At 40.7% G+C, this 20,772-nt stretch overlaps 1 pseudogene; it reads left to right on the top strand.

Annotated features, from left to right (window-relative positions):
- The first annotated feature begins 19,194 nt into the window (after positions 1 to 19,194).
- On the top strand, positions 19,195 to 20,082 carry LOC113620254 (putative monooxygenase p33MONOX pseudogene; annotated as a pseudogene).
- The last annotated feature ends 690 nt before the right edge of the window (positions 20,083 to 20,772 follow it).

Below are 20,772 nucleotides of genomic sequence, written 5' to 3'. Positions count from 1 at the left end.
GCTCACCACCCTGTTCTACGTACCCACAGCAATTGCCCCGACAGTGGAACCTGAGAGGAATTTGGGATGAAAAACAGGATGTGGCGCTCTGTGCTTTGGGTAAACATGCCCTTAGATAGTTAGATGTATATCTTAAGAAGAATTTCAATGACCCCAGATTCTTGCATTTTCCTGTGCATAGAAAAGCACTAAAATTATTAACTTGATTTATCTGTTATTTGTGATTAGCAGTAATCTTTTACCAAGATGTATGCTTGACTGCATGTATTCCCTAGCCAAAAAAATTATATGTAAACTGGCTTCTTTCCTACCTTTTCAGAGCAGTTCCCTCAGAGCCACTGAGAGGCTGTTTCCCAGGCTATAGTCCTCAGCAATTCCCTAAATAAAACAAACTCAAAATGTTTATGTTGTGCATTTTTCTCTAAGTTGACTGTTCTCTAATACGGTTTATGTTCCAACTTCATTCAAATTTCCAATATTTCCCTTTATTTTCAACATTTTCCTCTAGTCCATGATTTAATCCAGGACCACTCTTTACTCTTATCTTGCATTTTTCTTTAGAGTCCTTTAATCTGGAACAGTTTCTTAGTCTTTCTTTTGCCTTCATGACATTGAAGTTTCTGAAGAGTACAGGTCAATATTTTTGTGGAATGTCCCTCAATTTGGGTTTGTCTGATGTTTCTTCAGGGATTAATTCAGGTTATGCATTTTGGGCAGGAACAGTATTGAGTTAATAGTGTCTCTTTCTCAGTGCATCATATTGGGAAGTACATGATATGGGTTGGTCCCAATTTTGGTGATATTAACTTTCATCATTTGGTTAAGATGGTGTATTCAAGTGTTACCAAACCAGGTTTGTTTTGCCCAACTTGCAGCAAGCCAAAATGCTGAGATGCTGAGGTTTGCAGCAAAGAGAGGGTTTATCCACAAGGCAGCCAAGTGAGGAGATGGGAAAACAAGTCTCATATCTGCCTCCCCAAAGGTAAGGGGCTCCGAGTATTTACAGGATAAAGAATAAAGAAGCAGGGTGGTCTGAGGTGTGGGAGCATGGAGAAAGGTGATTGGAAAAAGATGCAGTAATCATCGTTCTGCACAGGCATAATTAAGCTACAAGCCTCTGCATGTTTGAAAATGGAGGCACTTAGCACGATCTGGCAGAGTTTTCAGCCTGCTGACATCAAAAGGCCACCAAGGGGACAGTCACACATGCCCACTTGGAGGGCTGGTGGTATGAAGGCAACCAAAGCACCAGTATGTCTGGAACCATTCAGGCTATATAAATGACTTTATACTTTAGGCTATATACATGGCTGAATGCTTTCTCAAAGTATTAATCACGTGTCTCCATGTATCTTCCTTTTTTTTTTTTTTTTTTGCGGTATGTGGGCCTCTCACTGTTGTGGCCTCTCCCGTTGCAGAGCACAGGCTCCGGACGCGCAGGCTCAGCGGCCATGGCTCACGGGCCCAGCCGCCCCGCGGCATGTGGGATCTTCCCGGACCGGGGCACGAACCTGTAACCCCTGCATCGGCAGGCGGACTCTCAACCACTGCGCCACCAGGGAAGCCCCTATCTTCCTTTTGATTAAAGGATAAATTACTTATTTTCACATGCAAAAAAATTTTTTTAAATCTCCCAACTTTTAAAGAAAAATCCCTGCCAAAATCCACAATTTTCATATCCTCTATGATTTGTTTAATTATATATTTATACCAAGTATAATATCAAAGATCTGGAAGCACATTCCATAATGGTTAAGAGCTCAGACTCTGCAGAATGTACAACTTTGAATCCTGTCTGGCAATTATTTGCTGTGTAACCTTGGCAAAGTTACTTTGCCTCTCTGTTTCCCAGTCTTCTCATCTGTAAAGTGGGGATGATCAGAATGATACCTCAGGGGGTTGGTGAGAGGAGTATATTAGGTAACACAGTTAAGCACTCAATGAAAGTTTGCTCTTATTGTTATCATTTAGATTTGATGAAATTAAAGCTACTTCTCTTGGATTCTTTGGAAACGAAATTGATGTTCTGATCTAGGAGTTATACTTGCCTTAAAAGTTAGGGAGAGATGAGTATACCACTGACAGAAAAAGGGATGTGTTTTCTAGGTAAACACTGGGTACCAGGCTTTGCCCTCACCATCTTAGTGTTGGGCCCTTCCTTTAAGGTCTATGGAGCCCAAGAAAGTGGGAAGGTGCTCGTGAGATGCATGTTTCTCTTCCACTGTGTTTTCTTACAATTGCTAAGAGGAGGCTGTACCAAAACAGCTTATTCTGGGGAGGCACTGGAACTGAGGGAACAGCAGGTCAAATTTAGAGTTTGAAACTGGGAATGAGACTGGGACTCAGGGCAGAGATCCACAGAGGATTGATTCTGTTGGGAAGAGGCCAGAAGCCAGTGAGGAGGGCAGGACTGAGCAATCTGGTGACTAGAGGAAAGAGGACTGCATAACTGGTACGAAGAAATGTTGCCACTTAAGACTGTAAGATGCAGATCTCCCCAGAAATGGTAAGGTGGGGAGATAGGAGACCCTGGCTGGCAATCAAAACAAATGTTACTCTTCAACAACATAAACGCCAGGGCAAAGAAGAGGGTCAGGAAACCAGTCATCAGATTAGCTGAGGTCAGGTGTTGAGTACATACTCAACAACTCGTGTGGGGCAGTGTGTAGTTTCCAAGCAGTCTAGAGTGTCAACAAAAAGGACCTGACGACAATGGCCAATCTGTCTTCTGCTTCTGCTCCTAGGTTAAATGCTGAACCCATGGTCTCAACAACAGGTGAGAGCAGGTAAATATTTGTGAGACATTTCACCGCACCCCAGCCCTGTGCGGCTAAGAGTGCAAGTGAAACCAGTTAGGGATAATCAGTGGTTAGAGCCAGACTGAACTGTACTAGATGTTACTCGGCTTCTTTTGAGGGTCTACACGTGTATATCTAAAAATGAAATGAAAATAAATTCTTGGCGTAACAACACACACACCATGAAAAAGTTTAAAACCTAAGTTGACTATGTACCCAAATTAAACAAATATAGCTAATTCTAAGTGTTTCATTATGGTTTAAAGGAAATCTACAGAAATGGGTCTTTTGGGCTTCCAGGTCTTTTCTCAACACTTCATTTATCCGAATGGCTTGGGTCATGCCCAGGTCCCTTTCTCTTTTGATCTGTTGTCTTTTCCTGATCTGTTTCTGTTGCTTCTTTTACCATACCCTATGTGAACACAGTCCTGTGAAGTTTTACTGTCCTTGTAGCTATTCATGTTGCCAGAGCCTACCTTACCCATTGCAATTAGCCACCTGTCCAGCCTTTGTTTATGACTGCAACTGGGCTTTGCTGTCCCTGATGGCACTTTCTCATATGTTCATTGCATTTGTCTTATTTTATTCATCTTCACAAGAAGATGAAATTTTTTATTGCTGTGTCTTTCAGACTGCAGCACAGGGGTCTGAGCATCTTTTATCCAGAGTTGGGCTGGAATCAATAGACGAAAAGCAGAATATTAGAAGCAATGAGCATGTCTTGAAGGAGAACAGTGTTAAAGCCAGAATAAGCCATCAAAAACCAGGTCTCCAACACAGTGAGCAAGGTGAAGAGTCGGAACCCATCTTGGATATAGAGCAATCACAGGAACTGATGTGTGGCTTGACAATGAAAATAACAAAGAAACGGGTCACCTCTTTTGGTTCCCTACCATATGCCAGGTATTTTCCATCCTATGAGGAGGTATTTTTATCATTCCTTTATAGATGAGGAAATGAAGTTCCAAAAATGTTCTATGACTTAGCTAAGATGTGATGGAGCCATACTCAGGTCTATCTGATTCCAAGCTCACTATTCCCCTCCAATTCCACATTACCATGGATGGACAAGAGGTACAGAGAAGGAGACAAACATGGAAGAATGCATGTAGTATAGTTCAGGCACACTTGGAGGATTTTTTTTGCCATACTTCCTTCATGGAAATGCTAAATACACTTTAAGAAGGAATATCAGATTGCACAGTCAAGATGTCCAAGAAGTGGTTAGATGAGAGAAGTGTCTGTATGAAAGCTGACTAGGAGCCAAGAAGTAAGGGAGCCCAGAACAGCTATGCTAGGATCTTGGGACTGGAGGCTGGATATCAAAGACCTTTAAATCAGACCCTTTGTGTCATTTTGGCCTAAATCAATCTTGGTAATCCCGTTTCCCCTTGCCTGGGATGGATAATTCTATTATCCTCCCTTCGGGATGAATGTGTGACCTAGTTTTGCCCAATGAAAACTTAAGAGCAGTCTGCTGGAGTGGGGACTTCTGGGAAAGATTTTCCTGCCTGATAAAACTTTGAGAAAACCTTCCTGCTTGGAACACTGTCATATAAGTATGTGACATTCGGCTATGGCAGCCATCTTGTGACCATGAAGGAACCACAGAGAAGCAAAAACATTCTATAAAATAACAATATCTGACCTTGGTATAGCCTTTGTATATTGTTAATAATTTGGAAAGTACTCTTATATACCTCATCTCATTTAATGCTTAAATAATCCTGTGAGCTGGTTATTTTGTGTTCTCTGGAAGGATCTAAAAGCTGTGGATTCAACCAAAGTGACAGCCGGGTGATAGAAATAAAGTTATCCAATATTTCCAGGTGGTTTTTTAACTAATCCTATATGGTTTAGTTTCGGAAACAGTTTCCAATGTTGCCTATAATGAGCTCCTGAAAGAGGCTTTTGACTTCAGACCCATGGGATGTTGCAAGGAAAATCAATTAACAGTTTAAAGCACAGGTTTGTGTCTTGCTCAGAAATGGATATTGGAATGGTTAAAGGCAAAAACAGGTAAAACTCTAAAAAGTACACAAGCACTTGTTGACACAATTTAGGGACAAATTACTGAGGAAATGCCAAAGGCTCAATGCTGCTTCATAAACTAGTTGGGAGTGCAGACCTTGGGAATCATTTATCATAGAGATTTGATTATCATTCATTTGGAGAAATTTCACCATAGCGTTTCAAGGCAAATTCATAATGGCTTTAAATCACAGGTGCCCATATCTCTACCTTCTAAGTACAAATAATTTCATCCTGTTAAGTCTTAAATTAAAAGAAAAGTACTATTTGATTATATATAATCAAACGCTATAGAGTGGCATTGACCTATAAACAGTAGCACTTATAAATAAAGCAGAATACGGGGGAAATATATTTATTCAGTGCTTATCATGTACCACGTATATATTACATAATCTAGTTGACTCTCCCAACATCCTTATGAGATAAGATTATCAGTAATCTATGAAAGTGAGTACATCACAGACTCAATGAAATCACTTTTCAATGTGCAATAGACCAGAATATCATCCTGAATTATTAGACTCTGTGTACGGAAACAAAACATGCAAATCATTCAGTTAATTCAATTTTTACAATTGAGTCAAATGACCTTGTTTCATTCCTTGACCAAAAAACCCTACTTGCTGAGTAACTAATTAAAAAAAAAAAAAGAAAAAAAAACTTTTAATTATTAAGAGGTTGTACAGCCACAGCATTTGAAAGGATCTCAAACAAGCTGGTTAAATGGATTTGGTTTGGGGGCATCTGATGTAATTATCCTCCTACTTCAGACTTGATGAGAGCAGTTTACATAAGTTACCTTATTAAATTATCCCAAAATCCTATGAGGTATGAATTATTCATATTTTACAAATGAGAAAATAAGTTCAGAAATGTTAGCATGATGCCAAGATTGCAGAGTAAGACAATGGCAAAGGCAGGACCCCAGTCTAATGTGTCTTTTGCTCCAAAGCCCATGTCTATCTACTACTTTTCGTGGTAATCACTACACAACTGTATTTTTAACAGATGATAGGAAGAAATTCCTTTGAATTTTAAACCACAAAATGAACTGCTTCACTAAATGTAGGGTCTGTTAGACAATTTTTCTTAAATGAGAATTTTATGTATTTCCTATTTTTCTCCTTTAGGGAGTCACAGAAGGAGCAAAGGAGAAAGCTTTGCTGTTATTTCCAAGAGATTCTACATGAATCATGCCATGGCTGTGTGTCTACTACATGAACACATGGGTAGCATCATTTTGATAAAGTCCAGCTCTCAAGTCCAATTTCTATGCTCTGGAATGACTCGACTGACCAGCAATAGAAAGGCCCAGTGCCTACCACCCTCCTCTCAGCCTTGCAAAATCAAGCTTAGTGTCATTGTTTAAATAGGCAGGTATGGGCAGGCACAGTTCTTAGTCAAGTTGGATGTTAATTTTAATAAAAATAAAGTGAGTTGATGGGCATTGGATTAGGACTTGAGTTTGAGTCTTGCCCTGCCTCTTAATGACTAAAACTGCGGCAAGTTACTCCATTTCTCTGAGCCTCAGTTCTATTATCTAGACATGTTTCTTAAACCGTATTTCTTAAATTTCCAATCCATTTGAGGAAGAATACTGATGTAAAATTCATTGAAATTAATTACCAGGAAAATAAAAAGCATAGACATAAAATATACGCTCTTTTTAGATGATTAGATTTAACAGTCAAAAAATTACTCTAATTGTTAAAAGTCTCTAGACACCTGCTGTCAGTGTCTCATCTCACTGTGGACTGGAAAGAAAGAGCTCACTGCCTGCCACCCAGTCCAGGAACTGCATTTTGAATAGCACGGATCTTTGAAACTAAGGCTAAAAATATCTTTAATCATTGGAGGGTGGTTGTTAAAATTCAATGCATAATGTATGTGAAATGCTTAGAAAAGTGCCTGGCACTTACAAAACATAAGGAAATTCCACTTTCTTCAATAAAATTAAACCCAGAACCTCTAAGGAAACAGCACCAGGTAGAGAATCTCCCAGGGAAAGTGAGTGAGGTAAGCCCCTGACTGAAGGCACTTGACCTTGTCCCCCAACTTCACCTTCCCATCGAGGTTTTCTTCTTGTTCTTTCTCTTGCTCTCACTCCCAACTCTAGCTCTGTCTATTCTCTTCCTGTTGCCACCATGATATTGGTCTCATGTGGGATGAAATTTGTTCCCATGCAGAGTCAGAAACTACATACAAGGAATATAAACAGCCCAGTTTACAAAGTATAAAGTTCTGGTCCCAACTCAACTTGTCTATTTGGTTCCATAAGCCCTTTGGCATAGAGGTTCTTGAGCCAGATTTGTGACCACCCAGCTCTATTCTTCATTCTTTTTTTTTTTTTTTTTGCGGTACGTGGGCCTCTCACTGTTGTGGCCTCTCCCGTTGCGGAGCACAGGCTCCGGACGCGCAGGCTCAGCGGCCATGGCTCACGGGCCCAGCAGCTCCACGGCATGTGGGATCTTCCCAGACCGGGGCACGAACCCGGGTCCCCTGCATCCGCAGGCAGACTCTCAACCACTGCGCCACCAGGGAAGCCCTATTCTTTCATTCTTATTTGTCTCTGGGAAGTCACTTAAGAGCTCTGGGCTTCAGTTTCCTCCTGTATAAAATGGGGGAAAAAGTAATACCTATCTGATAGGATTGTTATAAAGATTAAATGAGCTAATATATATCAAGGGCTGAGTATAGCACCTGGGACATAATAAGCAACCTGCTCAGTAAGAGTCAGCTGCCATCATCATCATCATCATCATGGTCACATGATGATGGAAACACCTGGGTCCATCAATTCTCACCTGGTCAATACCTGCACAGCTAAAGTCATTCTGAATGGACCGTAGAGAAACACCCTCCTAGACAAAAGCTCCTGCCTAAGAGAGATCCTATCATAACACCCACCTGACTATAATCCTTAATCTTAATTTCCACCTGGAGAGAGACTCCTTTTCCCTGAGCAAATGGTGCAAAAATGATCTCATCTTTTAAGTGAGATCCCTTCCGCTACTTACCTGGATGTGGCTCATTCACACAGGGCTACAGTCAACCTTAACATAAGTCCCTACTGTCACTTGCACATAACATGCAACACAATTACAATGTGTTTTGATATCCAGAAACCATTTCCTCACCGTACGTTTTCTATCAATTATCTAGTGCCACAATAATACTACATAACAAACCACCGCAAACCACACAATAAACATGTATTACTCATGCATCTGGGAGGTGTGCTCAGAAGCTTTGCTGATCTTGGCTCAGCTAAGCAGTTCTTTTGGTCTTGGACTTGCTTATATGTTCACGGATTGCCTGGGTGTTGACTAATCTAGATTGTCTCAGCTGGGGTGACTGGCATGACTTCACTCTGTTCTGTGTGTCTCTCATCCTCCATCAGGCTAACACAGACATGTTCTCATGGCGATGGCAGGGTACAAGAACAAGTGGAAACTCAAGCACCTTTTGGGTTTCTGCTTGCATCACATTTGTTAACATTCCATAGGCCAAAGCAAGTCACAAGGCTGAGCTCAGAATAGGAGTGGGACAGCAAGTGTTGTAAAGTTACATGGCAACAGGCATGGGTAGTGTGCTCATTAAATGTTAATTCTGACTTCTATTTCCTTATATTCCTATCCAATTAGATCAGGAAAACCACTTGCCGACTCATATTACCAAATCAGGACCTTATGTCAAGCCAAGATTTTATTGAATATACACTCTAGGATTTGGTTTATTTGTTTGTTTTAGTGGAATCTATATGGTACTTTTCCTTTTCTTTCTTTTCCCCACTAGGAAGAAAAGTAGCAAAAGAAAACAGATTCATTTTTAATAATGGATATCTGAACATTTCATGTCATAATCCCCAGGATGACTTATAACTCCTACTGGGACCAGTCTCCATCCCGTGGTATTATGTTAGTCTCAACAAATGAATTTAACACACAAGGAATAATACTCAAATAGCTACTTATTAGAGCTGAATGCTTTTCTCATAAAACTTGCAAAATACAAAATGAGCTTTCCTACTGAAGGTAGACTCTAGGGAGATTTCCTATGTTAGGAATTTGATATTTTCCTCTCAAATAAAAAAAAAATACTGCATTTTTCCTTTCTGAGAGTGTTTCCTAACTAAGTGGAGAAATTACTATTCCATTTCTTGAGGGGGAAAATGATTTTCATATGCACGAAACTTCCCAGGTAACATCTTGGTCAAAGGGAAATATGAAGTCACTCCTCCAGTCAATGACTTTGTGGGAGGGTTCCTGGAATGCATCAGTGATTTCAGAAAGGGTCCCCTTCCACTTTAAGATCAAAATCAGAACTTCCTCTGCCCCCCTGCACAAGGAGCTACTTGAGCATATACATGATTGTGCACGGAAGGAGGATGAGGCAATGAGAGAGGGTAAGGTCCTTGTCCAAACTCTAGTTTGCAGGTGCTTTTGGTCCCTTTGTTATATACAAGGTCAGCTGGATAATTCACCATAAAGACGTGTGAAGGAAGTCACCAGCAGTGTGTAATGGTGGGGTCACGGTGTGGCGTAGAGCCCTTCCCAGTCCTACCCATATTTATGCCACTGACCTCATACTTCTGTACAAAACCTGGACTCTGGGGTCAGACAGCAAAGGGTTAGTATTTTAACTAGGCCCTTTATAAGCTCTTTGACAATGAAAATTTGAAACGATTTCCATGAGTTTGAGGCTACTCATATGTAAAATAAAAATTTTTTCTTATACCTACAGTGATACCTGACATACAGAAAGTCACTAAATACCAATTTCCTATATCCCCACTTCATCTCCCACCATCCTCCCACCACCACCACCACCAGCACTCCATCTTCTAACTTTCTCCCCTGCCCCTTCTTGGTCCTTTATTCTCACCTCAGCCTCAAGCCTCACAGCCACTGCTTACCTCAGAGAGAGAGAGAGCCAGAGACAGACTAAAAGTAGCTAAATCTTGTTTGCAGAAATGTTCAGCTTCAAATTCATTTCTGCAGAAAAGCAGTAATGCACTTGAAGAGAAGAGATGCCAGAAAAAAAAAGAGGGAGCATGGGGTTTGGTCCTGAGGAGAAGGGGAAATGTGGAATGTTTATAGTGTTTCACTGGCATGAGACCCAGGCTTTCAGGGAGAGAGGGAGACTGAAATTACTTTGATTTTCATGGAAATTATCATTTGACTTTGATCTTGACAGAATGTCACTGAGTCAAATTCTGAAATTTAGGTTTGGAGGGAGAGATTTGGGGGAGGGAGTGCAGGCTGCGAGAAAGAATAGATGAAAAAAAGTAGATTTCATTCTGGGAAAAGTAGTTGTGTGTGTGTGTGTGTGTGTGTGCACGCGCGTGTGTGTTGAGAGCAATGGGGGTGGCGGATGCAGAAACAGGGAATTCCCTTTTCTCCCCTGCCTTAAGAAATTCAGGTTTAAAACAGAAGTCGTAGAGAAGCTGAAAGAAGACTGTTCTTAATTCTCTCAGTTCCATGCTAGTTATAAACATTGGAGAGAAAATGGGATTGCAGACTGTCTGGTAACACAGGCACTGTAGACCTTTTATTATCATATTTTTGGCTTCTGGGGTATGATTTTAACACCATCTTTTAAGATGTTGCTCACTTAAAGCAATTGTGTTTAATTTTAAATTAAGTAAAAAACCTAACGGAAGTATTCTTCCCTTCAATTAATTTTCCATTTAAGCATATGATTTCCTTGCTGAAGAAACTCATGCCCTGAAAGTAATGCATAGATTAAGTATTTTCACACTTAAAGAGATCTATTAATTATGTAAAATAATATTAAAATAAAAAGCAGTGCATTGTAGAGACAGGTATTCCTGCAAATATTCTGGTCCTGGCTGGTCACAACTGGCTGTGTGATCCTGGCTTAAGTTGTTAACTTCTGAGCCATAACTCCTTCATATGGATTATGTAAGTGTAAAGGTCCTTTTAGCTCTAAAAACTTTATCACAGTTAGTCTTAAGGTGAATACAACACCTTAAGGTTAATATGAAATAAGTCTACCCACTTCTTAGATTCTGCAGATCTTAATTCTATAAGCAAATTAACTTCTCCAAACTCCAATTTCCTAATCTATAAAATGGAAATTATAATAGTGTCTATCCTATTAGGCTTGTTGTGAGGTTTGCATGAGAAAATGTTTGCAAAGAGCTTAGCATAATGACTGGCACTTAGGAAGTGCTCCAAGAATGTAGGTTTAAAAAGAAAAGAACAAGAGAAGCCGCTGTGCTTCAGAGTCAAATCGTTCTCTGTGATTCTATTTTGGGCACTGTGGGCTCCCCAGTGTTTAGATGAACAATGTTAAAGAAGAGTTAGCAAAAGGTTATGGTGATGATGATAACTGCACCTAACCAGGTGCTATTCAAAATGCTTTTATCTGTGTTAACACATTTAATCCTCATACCAACCCTATGAGACAGATAAAATTACTATTTTATAGATGAGGAATATGAGACACAGAGAGGTTAAGTGACTTGCCCAATGCCACACTAGTAAAGATCATCCTCTACTTTCTTTAGTGAGGCTGGAAACTGACACTGACCCTGAGGTATCTGAAAACAACAACAAAAACAGAAAATTAATTCTTTGTTAGCCTCTTTGGTTTTTTAAGGATGCTCATAAAGTTAGATAATTAAATGATGCATAATCCTGAATCATCCCCAAAAGTTCCCTGCCTGTATCTAGCAGTTTCTTCCCACCTGGTGCTAATGAACATGCAAAAGAAGATCAACATTTGTCTAATGACGTTAACTAATGCTGCCCCCTGCATGGTGATTATGAGTGGAGCTGTGCTGTGGCTTCAGCAAGCAGGTGGTGGGAGTTCTTAATGAAGATTGCATACAGATTATAGCATTCTGGTATATTTTAGGATGAAATTCACCAAGGGTTCAAAACCTTTTCCAATTTGCTCACTCATCTCACCGCTAATAGGAGGGCTTGATGTAAGGAACTAGAAGCATGGGAAGAACTAAATATAAATCACATTAGAGCTACCCCCACAGTAGAGAAACCACTCAGAATGCTAATGAATAAAGCTTCTGTGATGCTCTTCATGAAAGGAACTGACAGGAAGCAAAATATGGACTCAGAAGACCAATTCTGACTAAAGAGCACTGGCATAGATGAGACTTTCTTTCTACTGGGGAATGAGAAGTCTGCTAAGAATTAAGAACTATATACACCTATGTGTAAGAGAACAAGTGAACTTGAAGGATTGGATGTGGTTAAGAGAGAGAAAGGAAACGGTGAATTGCTTTCTATACTGAGAGGAGAAATTTATTCATGCTAATGCTGCGAGGTGAACTATTGAAAAACGGTTCAATAACAGTGAACAACTTATGATTTATTCCCGGGAAACAGAATGGAGAGAAAAAAAATTCTCATTCTCCTTTGCTTTGTACACTTGATAAGGTCATGCTAAATGAACGTGTTCATTTTTTTCACCTATAGTTGCAGTAAGTATATTCAAATATAATTAAATGTATATTTGCTAAACATGAAAACAAGACAAGTAGAAAAGCTCAAAAACCTACCTCATCATTTTCTGAACAATTTTCCACGGTTAAGAAGGAAAATTTGCTTTGTAGTAATTGTAAAAGCCATAAGACTTTTGTTTGTAGTCATTTCTGTTCATTTTTAATTTCTTCTACTAATTCAATTGCTTGAGAGGAAAGAATTTGTATTCAAAATCCCAAATTCTCAGCAATTGCATTCAGACACTACCATTTTGTTAGTCGGCATATCCACTTTTTTGTTTGGATTTCAAAGTTTGTTTTTAACCATAGACCAATATTTTCCTGTGTTTATTTTTCCCTATAAACATTCAACTTGTATTTCTCATTTCCCAAAAGGACAATGAGTTCAATGGTGACATGTTTATTAGTAAGGATGGGCTTAGCTGTGTGCAAATTAAGCCCAACTGCCCTAGAAGAATATTGAAAGTATCTCAGGGTTGACTGTATTATTTTTTCTGTTTATGATTTGAATTTCTTTTAATGACAAATACTAATTTCTGGTAGTTTGATCTTATCTAAGAGACATCAGTGGCTCTAAGTATGCTGAAGTGCTCTTTGTATTCATACTTACTCATCATTGAACAAGGCTGCCTTTTCATTGGAAGCAAAAAGATTTAATTTATACACCATTATTATATGCTCACATATATTATTATGGGCATGCACACACAGGGGTCCAAATCTATCCTTAATTATTCATGCTAGCAGAGACAATACAGAGCTATACACAATCCAAAACCCTTAAATATTTCAGTTTAGAATGTCCTGTTTGACTTCCATTTGGAGATGGAAAATTTACCGAAGTGATATATGAAATAAGTATTGATATTAGGCACCTGCTGTACAGAGAATTCTAAGTACCAGGGGACATTACAGGGTATAAAAGGAATACCTGGCAAGTGATTTGCTGAGAGATCAATCAAAAGGAGGGATAAACTACACAGTTGTGATGCTCTCTAGAGAGAGCAGGACAATAATGGATCAACTCATACGAAGTAATTGCCAGACTAAAATTCTGGTGATGAGGCAGTGAAATACAGAGCAAGCTTCTTGGGTTAAATTCATCTTTACTCCAAAGTTGAAGGGCATAATGGCTATAGTTTTCAAGAATGGAAAAGCCTTTCAGATCCCCAGAAAATTACAGAGAAGAAAGGCCAAGTGAAGTCACTGCTTTCTGGCTCCAGGATAGGTTGTGTTAAGTGACTTGTCCGGCGTACAGTGTGTCAACGGCAGAAGAGAGCTTAAAATTCCTGTTCTCTGAACCCTCACTCAGTGAAGGGATAGGGTCCTGGTCTTCTGTAATTGGATTAAATTCAATTTATCCACAGAACAGTTTTAATAGCTACTATGACTATGGCCACATAAGATACAGCAGGTTAAATCAGTTTCGTCAATTCCATTGACTTGAGTAACTGGGGTTTAAAACTACAGCCACACACCAAGCCAGCCAATGTTCCAGTCACATTAAAAACTCATTCCTCATCACATATGCCTCACATGTTTTTTCAGAGCTGCCATACAGCTAGAATGCACTAGTATAATAGTACCAGTTGTTAAAATATTAAAACATTTCTGTTCCAATTGGTAAATAGCCACATCTCTGATAGATCCTCCAAATGCCTTAACCACAAGAGCCACCAGACTTCTCAGATAGTCTCCATAATCCAGTAATTGAAGGGGACACAATCAGGGCCCTTGAGGACCCTGCTTCATTCTGATTGGTCAGTGCTGGAGCCAGAGTTTGTTCTGATTGGTCAGTAGCAATGGCATGCCAGTGGTTAAGTATTACTCCTACTGTTCCCTTCCATGTTTTTGTTCATGCTATTCCCTCTGCTTCGAATGCTTTTTTTCATTTCACCTGTTCATATTTTCTCTCATGTCTGTCACAGGGAACTGGACTACACAATTGTGGGAGGTGGTAGAGCAGTATCTGTAAGGCTCTTGTCTCCATATCTGAGGCTGGTGCTCCAGGCAGTCAGGAAGGCTGGCATCCCAGAAACAAAGAAGGGCTGAAGCCTTGTCTGGTCTTGCTTTTCACTTTGGTGATGAAAGTGTCCTTCAGAAGCAAAAGCTCTTTATCACAGAGCTAAACATACACTCTGAACCCAGAAGTCAGAAAAGCTGAAGGAAGGCGCAAGGGAAGGTAGAGAAATTGCAGGCCTGGCTGCTGCTTCACACTAACAAGGTGAGTTAGCAGATTAGCATCAACATGTGTGCACCACAAATTGGCTGCTGCTTCCCTTCTGCCTGCAGCAAGAATCTCCTTTGTGGCCCACTCTAAACAGAAATGTAGAAGAAAAGGAATTCTGGGAAATGTAGTCAGCCTAGACAAGGTGACTCATTACAAAGCCATCACACCTTAGTATGAAGGCTTAAGTGCCATCCCCTCCCTTTCATCCCTCTCTCATCTGGCCAGGCTGGAAGTTCTCATTTCCTCCTCTGAGTTCCCAAAGCCCTCAAAACAAAACCACATGGTAGCATTTAGCATGCAGCTCGCCTTTTAATTTTTAGTCTGCTTATTTCCACCACTGGACTGTAATCTCCTTCAAGTTAGGATCTGAAGGTCATTACACTGCCTGACACATGGTGAACAATTCATAAAAGTTCATGGAATGAATGAGGGAATTGTTGAATGAATAATGAACTGCCTGATGGAACACAGAGATGCTGTGAAGTGGGATTCAAGGGTAGTGCAGTCACTATTACTATACAACAAATCATCTCCAAAGCTTAGCAACTTGAAAAAACAGTTATTATTTCACAGGTTCTGAGAGCCCTGAATCTGGGAGCACCTGTGTGAATCGTTCTGGCTCAGGGTCTCTGGTGAAGTCACAAACTATTGGCTGGGGCTGTAGTCTTTGAAGGGGCTGCAGGATCAGCTTCCAACCTCACTCACATGAGTATTGGTGGGAGGCTTCACCTCTTCATCACATGCACCTTTCCATGGGGCACAACAGGGCAGCTGGCTTCTCCCAGAGCAAGGAATCCAGAAGAGAGGGAGGCAATACCACACTGCTTCCTATGACCTAATCTCTGAGTCGTACACTGTTTTCCACCTTTTCCTCTTAGTTAGAAGTGAGTCACTAGGTCCAGCCCAACAGGAGGAGGGGATTACACAGAGCATGAATCCCATGAGGCTGCCTCACAGGTGGGAAGGAGTAAGGCTTTGGGCAGGGGCCATGCCACAGAGTTCCTTAACTGACCTCAGAAGAATTCAACTCACTTCCCACTACTTAGTGTGTACAGTCATGTTCTTTTCTCTCTTTTTCTTTAATTCTTTTTTTTTTTTTGGTGTGTGCAGTCTGCTCACTGAAAATAAGCCTTTAATGTCAAGCCAAAGATTGGATTTTGTAGAAATACTTAAGAAGAACAAGGAGAGGGAATCCAATTTGGAACTAACCTTTCTTTACTAAAATGATTTCCACTGCTGCAGCCAAGTTTGTTTTGGCCTCTAGAAAATACTGGTGAACAAAGTTAACAGCAATTCCAATTTCACACATACACATACACATGTGCACATGCACACACACAATCCTGAGTTTGTATCATCAGAATAGATATTGTAACCTAGCCTGGGGAGTTCAGGCTAGCATTAAGTGGTTGGACAGTAATAACAGATATATTTGTTCAACAGCTAATATAGCCAATAATAGTTTATTGAGCACATACTAAGCACCAGGTGCTGTGCTAAGGGTTTTCCATGTGTTATCACATTTAATTCTTAATCCTATGGGGTAGGTACTACTATTTCTCCCATTTTTTACAGATGAGTAAACTGAAGCTTAGAGGAATTACATGACTTAGAGAGAAGCTTAAAGAAATTACTTACGTAAACTCACACAGCTAGCTGGTGCCAGGACGAGCACTCTACATTCTTAAATGCATCAGTACATGGCTGTCACCGTCCTTCTGGGAGACAAGCTACGTGCTAGGGTGGACGCCTATATTCATTGCTCATTCTTCTCTATAACCCTTTGAAGTAGGTATCATTATCCCCCTTTTATGGATGAGAAACAAAAGCTCAAAAGAAGATGTTGCTTGCTTTAGCCCGCACAGTTAATATAATAGCAGCCCAGGATTCAATCCCCACAACTGTCTGAATCAAAGGTCCATGCTCCTACCACCTCTATTGTTTTCTAGCTCAGGGGTTTTCAAACTGCAGATCATAATCTATTAGTGTATAGTGAAGTCAAGTAAGTGTGTCCCAACCAGCATGTAAAACACTGGAGTAGAATAGAATGTAAGAGAAGGGAAGGAAAGAGAAGAAAAGTGAACAGAAAAAATTAGTATGCATCGCACATAGTGATGGTAAGCACTGCTTAAAGTTTTACTTCAGTTATGTATATAGGTATGTGTGACTGTGTGTGTGTGCACACGCACATGTGTGTGTATGTGTTAGAATTTAAAATGCATTTCTTACTTTGGTTGCCATCAGAAGCATTTGAAAGCCTCTGCCCTAGCCATTCCATCTGTTCTTAAGGTCACTGCCAACAGTGCTCAGGTATTAATGATACCTTACCTTCATTGTACACACTTTCTTCTGGCTCTAACCACTTAAACAAATGTGGTTATAAAGATCCAATTCCTAGTGCCCTTTCTACTAAAATAATTACAGAAACCCATATGCAACTTACTAGCTGTGTGACTTTTGCCAAGTTACTTACCCTGTCTAAAGGCAGCCTCCCTGAATTTTACTTTCTCCATGTTTAAAGTACCATAATTATGTGCTCACTTATGCTGCAAGGATTGACTGAGATCATGTGAACGTCTCAAGCACACATGTGCCCAACACAACCATTAAATAAGTACCAGCTATTATTAAATTACCTACAGACGGTCCCTGACAACTTACAATGGTTCGACTTTATGATGGTGGGAAAGCAACATGCATTCAGTAGAAACTATACTTGGAACTTTCAAGTTTAATCTTTTCCCTGGGGTAGCGATATGCAGTACAATACTCTTGTGATGCTGGGCAGTGGCAGTGCCACAGCTCCCAGTCAGCCACGCCATCACGAGGATGAACAACCCAAACACAACCATTCTGTACCCATACAACAATTCTGGTTTTCACTTTCAGTACAGTATCCAGTAAATTACATGAGACATTCAACACTTTATTAATAGGCTTTGTGAGAGATGATTTTGCCCAACGGTAGGCTAATATAAGTGTTCTGAGCAGGTTTAAGGTAGGCTAGGCTAAGCTCTGATGTTCGGTAGGTTAGGTGTATTAAGTGAATTTTCGGGGACTTAACGGTATTTTCAACTTACGATGAGTTTCTTGGGACGTAATCCCATTGTAAGTGGAGAAAGACCTGTACGGAGACTGGAGGAGTCTTAATTGAGGGTCTCACGTTCAAGGAAATAAAAGAATGAGGAGGGAAATGTGCTCTTTTCTAGCTTTGAACCCTCCAACCCCATGAAAACATAAATTAACCTAAGTAGGTCTGCAATCTTTTGGTTTATTCATCAAACACTTATTGAATGCCTACTATGTGCCAGAGACTGGACTAATCTACAATGACATAGTAAGAGTTTTTAGGGTGAGGCCCAAGTTTATAGATGCTTCCTAAAGTTGGGGTTTATTAGAAGAGCAGAGTGACAAATCACCCTGGCACCTTATTTTATGATTTTGGACAAGAGTGATCATTGTTTAACTCTTACACATAAGCTCTATCAAATGGACTTCAGTGATAATAGCCTCATTTTTTTTCAAGCCATGTCCACCTGGCATCCAACACTGAATCTGAGGTCCTCACTTTCCATTTTTATAGCTTGGTTCCTTCTCTCCACACGCCACAATTGGGAGGATTAATTTTCTTTGTACATTGTCTTTTCTTCTCTCCAATTCCCAGGTCCCTCTTTTTCTTTTCTACCCCTGCCGTCCATCACTGACTCTCCTGTGTTCTGCCGATTACCTCTAGCCCTGAGCTAAGGGACCCACCTCTTTTTTCCTATACACATTTCTAATGAGAGGTGGATTAGCAAGAATCAAAGTGTGGTTCTTAGGAGGAAAAGCCACAGTATCCCAGGACAATGGTTTCTAATTCTTTACCACACATCTTTGCTTTGGGGGGCAGGGAGCTTGCCAAAGGAAAATTGCCTTTCCGTACCTAAGGTGTGTGCGTACAACTTAACACTCCTTCCCAAAGGGTCAGGTCCAAAAGCAGGGCCTCAGAAATGTTGGTTGACTTTAACTGAACATAAAAATGATGACATTTTAGCCTGGATTTACTATTAAAATCATAAGCAGTTATTTTTACATTTGTGTGCCCCTTAAAACTTAAAAAAATATTTTCACACACATTCTTTTACTTCACACACTTACACTTACACTGTCTCATAAAACCAATGAGAACAAGGACTGTTTGATGTAATAAGAACCCTGTGAAGTAGAGAGAGCAGGTATTTTATTCTCATTTTCTAAGACAAGGAAACTGAGATACTGTGTTTTACCCAATGTCACTTAGCTCTTCAAGAGCAAAGTTAATGGCGGAGTCTGAGCCTCGTGGCAGCCAGCACTTGTCGATCAGTGCCCGAGGCCTGAACACGTTTTGTGGCCAGCACACCATGGCTTGGTTCCAACTGCACCACATCCAACAGACATGGGTCTTTGAAGCCTTCTAGCTCTGGAGCTCAGGCCATAGGCAGCCCCATAGTGGCAGAGAAACAGAACCTCTGGATAAACTCTTCCAGGGAAGCTTTACTAATCTGGGTGGCTGGACAATGTCCCTCATGAATATTTGTCAGCATGATTGTCACATTATTTCACTGTGGTCATAGGGACTCAGCTCCAGAATTCTGCAGTTAAAGCACCTGGATCCCAGTCTTTCAATGGCTTTGAGAGAACTCCAAAGGCCTGCCCTTGAGCCTAGTGGGCCTCTAGGCAAGATGTCCCTCCCCACCAGGATGTACTGTCAGTTATTCAGCCATGACAATGCCCTCAAGGGCCCTACACCATGTTACTTCTTCCTTCAGTTATGGGCAGCATCCCCTGGAAGCCAGTGATTCCAGACACAAGTAGCAGAACCTTGCCAAAGTAGACTAAGGAGACGCCAGTATGCACACCACCTGCCATGACCCTATAGCACTGACAATGTGGACAAGTGGTAAAGGCTAGAACTACCCATGTTATCATGAATTCTCTGATCACAAAGCAGACCCAGGAGAGCATTCACTGTTTTGAACAACATGCAGGGCTGAGAGGTGCCGGCTGCACACCCCACAAGGGCTTTCCCACCGAGGGAGATCAAGTACATTCAAGTGGTAAAAGCATGCCACAAACTAAAGCTACACAGTGGAGAGACAACAAAAAAAGAGAGGCAGCCTGCATCGACCCAGCCCACCCTAGCAGCACCCCTCACTCTTTCTCTAAGCGGAAACCCAGAGGCTGTTACACTACTGTTCTTCCACAGCTTTACCTGGCCCAAGCCCAGTGCCATGGATTCTGTAAGTGGGTATAAGGAGAGAAACTCAGATAAATGGAGCTTCTTTGAGCCAAGACCACTCCAGAAGTCTGACTCAAGTTTTGCCACCAGGCCTACAAAGAAGCCCAGAAGCCCTCTCCAATAGAGCTGATCCAGATCGAGGCCATCTGAATGGCTGAGGATCCAGCAACATTCAAGCCACCCAAGATGGACACCCCAGTGATAGAAGGGAAGAAAAAATGACTGCAGATCCATAATCTCAAACTTGAATGTGCTCATGCCTACTGAGTTCTAGAGCTCTTTCTATTCCAGGCACTCTGGGTAGAGGGTGTCTTGTTCCCTTTTACCTTACCATAGGAAAGGTTTTGTATTTTGGGGTTTAAGTTGTTAAACTGAAGGTAGAGCTGGAGATATATTCGGCTTTTGAGAAACACTAGTGCAAAGCTTGTCTTTATTGTATGGAAGAAGCCATTCTATACTGCTTTAATTTACAGTCAGACTAAATCATTAACCAGTGATGTATGAGAGAACTCATTACCTATTTTTATATCATTCACCCTAAACAAACACTTTGATTATTGCTTATTAGGTAAATATTTGTGTTGTTCCAAAACCCAGGCTCCTCAGTTCCATTACCACTGGCAATGTCCCTAAAAAGCATTGGCAAATAGTGGAGTAGAGATATTGACTGACTAGTTTAGACAACTTTGGCCCTCTTGACCCTGTGCTGGTACTGTGTGCTCTGGTCTTGTCAGTTAGGGGCACCTAAGATCTGATTGAGATCTGGGTACAATTAAAAATCAGACTTGGCAGGCATTTCTTTGCTGAAACTGGACTCTTTCTGCCCTTTTAGTCGACCTAATGGATCCCTTTTCCGGCAGCCAGTTTTATTGTAGTACCTCTTGGGCCAGTGCTGTTAGAAGGATGCTTTTTTGTGTGTGTCACACAGAGCAAGCACTTGTCTTACATATTCTTTTTTGCACTT

The sequence above is a fragment of the Aethalodelphis obliquidens genome, unplaced genomic scaffold (assembly GCF_003676395.1).
Source record: "Aethalodelphis obliquidens isolate GAN/ISIS:26980383/991018 unplaced genomic scaffold, ASM367639v1 scaffold7, whole genome shotgun sequence".
Taxonomy (NCBI): Eukaryota; Metazoa; Chordata; class Mammalia; order Artiodactyla; family Delphinidae; genus Aethalodelphis; species Aethalodelphis obliquidens.
This window is presented reverse-complemented; position numbering and strand designations above follow the sequence as displayed.